This window comes from Neltuma alba, unplaced genomic scaffold (assembly GCF_004799145.2).
Source record: "Neltuma alba isolate B1F8T4 unplaced genomic scaffold, ASM479914v2 tig00010270_pilon, whole genome shotgun sequence".
NCBI classification, from domain to species: Eukaryota; Viridiplantae; Streptophyta; class Magnoliopsida; order Fabales; family Fabaceae; genus Neltuma; species Neltuma alba.
The window spans coordinates 351673-357672 of record NW_021635195.1 but is presented as its reverse complement, the minus strand read 5'-3'; positions in this window follow the sequence as shown (position 1 = coordinate 357672).

Below are 6000 nucleotides of genomic sequence, written 5' to 3'. Positions count from 1 at the left end.
CCTTGCAGAAACACATGAACTCATTTTCAGCATTATTGTAGCCACACAACCCATCAGAATCTTCGCACTCATCACAAACTCTTTGCCGATCAAGCACAAAAACCTTCATTCATGGCCTCTTCTTTATGCTCATTCATCAACCCTTCACTTGTAACATGGCCCTTCAAATTTATCTCCGTAACGCTCTCTTCAGAATTCCTAGACCAATCAAAGCCCCCACTCTCGTTCCCCACCACAGATGAAAAGCCCGTTATGGGCAACGCATAAGAGCGGTGAGAACTGGAATTGCAATAAGACCTAAGTTTCAAATGCAAACGAAATCGAGGAAGGAGTAAGTTGCCCAACGGAACTTTGTGAACTACCCTCGGACATGTTTGGTAGAAGGTATCAAAATCAACGAGGTGAAGGTAATGATTATCACCATCTATGTCCGTGAAACGATAATATAACCCAGCTGGTGAAGAGTAGATGGGATAGCCATCATCGCAGATGCGGCCGAATTCTTGGTAACCACAGTACTGGTCAGGAATGGAACCATGTGATAGCCAGAAAGGGTATCCGATTTGCATCCGATGGGCAAAGCTGTAGGCGGGACAGACTGTGAAGGATGAAGTGGAATTGCTAGCAGAGGCAGTATGGATGAAGAAGGAAAACAGAGGAAGAAGAAAGCTTGCGAGTGTCGGCATGAGGAAACGTTTCTCTTGTTGTTGGCAAGAAGATGGCAAATATGAGTCTTGTGAAATGCTTGTGATAATTTATGCTATTGAAGAGACAAGATAGACTTGTAGCCAAATTGAGTCCCCTTGGCTGAGGGACACGGGACTTTGTGGAATGATCTTGTAATGGAGGCAAAATCCTCGAAATTTCTTCGTTTATCTCAAGTCTTGATGTTCATGCGCTCCGGAAATGGCTGAACAAATGATGATTTACTGATCTTAGGTCGAGGGGTGTGAAATGATTGAGATATCTTCCATCTGAGTCGACATCCTCTGCATCTCTTCTGCTTGTTCGTCCTTCTGTCATTCACCATTTTCTTTGCTGGGCAACTTCTTTATGCACTGAGCTTTATGATTCAGATTCCTGCGTGAGTTGAACCATATAACAGTTGAAAATCATGTCCATTTAATTTACGATCACTATTTTGGAGAGGCTCAATTTGTAACGTTACATGAAGTTGTGTGAGAGCTGAGAATTGCGTTTTTTTTTTCCAGTATAATACCTTGGTAATCGATTTCTACTACAATCGGTTTTAGGATTTTAAGCATGTTTGGTTTGATATTAAATAACCAGTCAATGCAGAGCTTTTCTATTACGTCTCTGATATGAAGCTGAGGATTTAGATTTAACTCTCGACACATTAAAGAAGCTCTATTTTAACAACTTTTAGACGAACCGGATCCCTTTTTTGGGGGGACCTCTTCATCTAACTTACCTTTCTATGTACTAAACAATCCACAATTACTTGGTTAGATTTTAGTAATAGCAGTATAAAGTCGGAACTCGAACTGAACGGAGATCGATATCACAGGAAACCACACCCAAAATGAATACAAGAAGAAATGAAACATCACGTTGCAGATATGTGTGACTTGGGAAACATTGGATAAACACAGCAACACTGACCCATTAAGGGCAAGGGTGACTTTTTTGAAGGATAGGCTCGGCCCATCATCCACAACACCTTCTTAAAAATGGGCCTGCCCCCACCTAACGAACAACTACTCTCTACAAGCTAACATAACGAAGCCCAATGGCGCTCGTCCCTGCTGGTAGAAACTCTGCTTTCATTCCTCCGTCTGCTGAGGAAGAAGACTTACTCATAAGAAGCTCAAAAAAAATTAAGAATGGAATGGCGGAAAGAGGTGGAAGTTCAAGATCGGATCAATGGCCAAAGCTGGGAACTGGCACTGTTGCTAAGGAAAGAACTGGTTTGACATTTGCTGAGACCTTGAAAGGTGTAAATCACCACGATGATCATTCTAGAGATGAGGAGGATAAGGCTGATGATTTATCAGATGATAGTATAACTGATAACTCTCTGTCTGAAGCTGAAAATGAGAAGAAGGAGCCTATGGTTCGAATAAGGGAAGATCCAAAAAGGAACTTTCCGACATTCCATTTCTCTGGTAGATTAAAAAAGAGATTATATAGAGCCTGGAAAAAGACAGTCATTGTAAAGCTTTTAGACCGAAGCATTGGTTACAAAGCTTTAGAAGGAAGACTCCAAGCGCTCTGGGCAAGAAAAGGAGTGATAAGTCTGATAAATATTGGCCATGGATATTTTGTTGTTAAGCTATCCAACAGGGAAGACTACTTCAATGCATTGACAGGAGGACCTTGGATGATTTATAATCATTATTTGACAGTGAGGCCTTGGGAACCGAAATTTAATCCAGCAAGAGCCGTCATAGATAAGGTAGCTGTCTGGGTGCGGCTGCCTAGAGTCTCTCTGGAGTACTATGATGAGGAGGCGCTAACCATTATTGGCAACAGAATAGGAGAGACTATTAAGGTCGATGTCAATACCTCTTCTCAGCTCAGGGGTCACTATGCTCGAATATGTGTTTTGGTTGATTTGAGTAAACAACTTATGTCTGGTTTTTCTCTTGATGGGGAGGATTACTATTTGGAGTATGAAGGGCTACACTCTTTGTGTTTAAACTGCGGAGTGTATGGACATCACTGTGAAATATGCCCGTTGAAGAAACCGGCTAGAGAGCAGAATGGTGACGATCAAATTAGCAATAGAGACGGTGGACAAGGCCTACATGCAGCAGGGATGGAAATTGATGCTAACGGAGATACAGAACAAGAGAAATGGAGAGTGGTGCAAAAGACCAGACGACAAAGAAAGAGGAAGGAGAAAACAGGGGAGACTTTCCGGCAACCAATCTCAGGGACGAGATTTGACGTGTTAGCTGATGTGGAAAATCAGCATTTTGATTTAACAAAAGAAATAGAAGGAAATGCAGTACCGGTGATGCCGAACTTGGAGAACATTGATTTGAACCTGTTTAGTCGCCTTGGGTTAAATCAAAAATAAAACCAAATTATGCAGTAAAGCACAACTCGGGTCGAGTCTCTTGAGGAGCTTTTTATTAATTCCTTAGTTAACTAAGTGACAAAGAATTGAAAGGAGGGCTTGAAAAAGGATTTTTCAATTAATAAAACTAATTAAGAGAGTAAGAAATAAATCTAAACTACTTTTTTTTTGAGTATTTTTTAGAAAGAATGAAAAATGCAAATTTGAATTGTAAGAAATCAATAACAAGAATGCTCTTGAGGAATGAATCAATGACTATCCTAGCTTGTTTAATGATATGGGAATAACTTAAATGGTTAAGACTGGTTTATATAAGTTATTCCTTTTAAATTAATACTCAACTAGAACATTAATTACTTGTTAAATTCACTTCATGCATAATTTCTATACAACTCGCATAAAAATCACACTAACAATGAATTAACAAAGGCACAAACATAAATATATGTATAAACCAAGTACTCAAACTTATAAATACCAATCCAAATCTCAGCAATTCCAATCCAAACCAAGAATTACAACTAGCAATTCTTAGCTTTAAACCAAATATAACAAACTTCAAACCAGAAATCATCAACAAAATAGTCTAAACTAAGGACTAGAATTAAACTCCCCTTTGTAGCTCTCAAACTCAAGCCATTGAATTCAATCCCGAAGAGCACAGCGAACTTAGCCTCTCATAGTCTTGAACCAAGCTACAACTCGTGCCAAAGATTTAGCAGCCATGGAGGACGGTTAAGTTGGTGGCAATGATGTGTGGGACGTGGTTGATGGAAGAATATGAAAATGAATTTTGGAAGATTGAAATTGAAGTGTTGCGGCGATGGTGTCTGTGCGAACTTGAAGAATGAATTTTTGAAGGGTCTTGGTGTAATATCCTTTAAAAAAAATTCAAAAAAAAAGTAATTGAAAAATAATATAATATAATATAATATAATAATATTTTATTATATTTTAAAAAAATAAAATAAAATAAAAGTCCAACTTTCCACCGATATTTCGGTGGAAAGTTGGAGGGGGGTGGAAAATTGAGAGGGGGCGGTGGAAAAACGTGGGGGTTGGGGTTGAAATTCCCCTCCCCCAATAATTGTGTGGGCGTGTTAAATACCCCCCACAATCCATTCCCCCCCCCCACGGCAGGCGCAAGAAGGAGCGAGAGAGAGGGGGAGAGAGAGAGAGGAAGTGTGTGAGCGAGAGAAACATACGATGAAGCAGAGGGCAAGTTTTGAAGATATTTTAGGTATATGAAATTATCTCTTTTCATCAAACTTTCTTCATAAATATTTCATAAATATTTTATGCTTCATAATAGTAGTATTACCATAGTTATTAGAGAAAATTTTGAGACTTATATATGATATAAGTATTGAGTTTTGATAAAAGATTACTATAGAAATTTAGAAATAAATAAGTTGTTAATTTTAATCGGTTTAGATTTCTCTATTTGTTAGTTTTAGTATTTAAATTAATTTATTTAGTTAAAAATCTGTTATTTATGGGATATACCATATTTTTACCGATGAAATTTAAGTCAAATAATTTATTTAGATTGTTTGATATATTATTAAGATTTTAATCGATTTAGTTTTATTTATTGGATGACTGGAGGTTTTAAAATAATTATTGTAGCTAAAAAGTCTATTATTTATGGAAAAATATATATATATGGTAGTTATACCATTAAAGTTTTGATTATATTATTTAGTTATAAATATTTGAAGTATTATTGAATTTTTGATAGTTTGATTTTGAGGTTTAAACTTAAAAGAGAGTTTTTAGAATTTATAACATAATAATTTTATATTTGGAAATTGTTGAAAATCCTTTTTATTAAGATAAATAATTTGGAGGTGGTAAATAAATATTTTGGCTTGTTAGAAATTTTAAGTTGTTGCTAAAATACTTAATAATTTTTGGGTTATGAGAGTTACGGGAATTTAGAATAAAAATTTAATTAAAGTAGAAATTTAACTAATCTAGAGAAGTTTAATTAATTTATATTAATATGTGGTTATATTAATTGTGTAGATTAATTTTTGGTTGAGCAAAGGATTGACCTTGTGGTAATCCTTAGTATTACTTTGGCGAAAGGTAACCACTTTTCACTTGTTATATGTGCTAATATGTTGTTTGTGAGTATTTTGCTATTTTTAGAATAATATTTGATATTTGGAACTCGAGTATATATGTTATATCTTTTGAGCTATGAAAATTGTCTTGTGGGATTTTTGGAATTGTGATCGAGAAGTTTGGAAAAGATATATAATTTATATCTTATGGATTATACTAAGAAAAGATTGAGACATTTTTTATTATATTGTGAATGGTTGGTTGTTATTTGGATTTTGGATTGAGTCCTATCCTACCACGTGGTAAGGCCACCATTGGTGCACATTGGTTGGCTTCTTCTTTCGTCCCCCATAGTGAGGGATAGGCCTTTGTGGCTTCTTATTCGTCCCCCAGAGTGAGGGATAGGCCCATATGTTTGATTGATCCCCCAGAGTGAGGGATAGACTTATGTTGCTTGTGTGTTGACCCCCATAGTGAGGGTTTGGATGATTGAAATTATATTTCTATGGATATATCTATAGTTCTTGAGAATTTATAACTGTCCCACTTGACACCTCACGAGCACGTGTTAGTATGTATGATGAGTTGGAAAGTTGGTTACTGAGGCATTTGTCTCATCCCGTGGTTTAACATTTTCAGGCGATAGTTCCGGTGGTGGCCCATCAGGGAAGGCTCCGGAGGCATAGTGTGCTGTTATAGCCTGTATAGCCTCCCTGCCTTTATTCTATGTGTTGACTTGTTATATATTGCCACATAGGGCTCATCTACTATCATGATGTAAAATAATACTTTTAAATACTACTGTCTGGTATGACAGGGCCGCGAGGAGGGCCGAGACATCTTAGACTCTGCATGTAACGCTCCTTTGAAAGTGTTGACTTTTGACT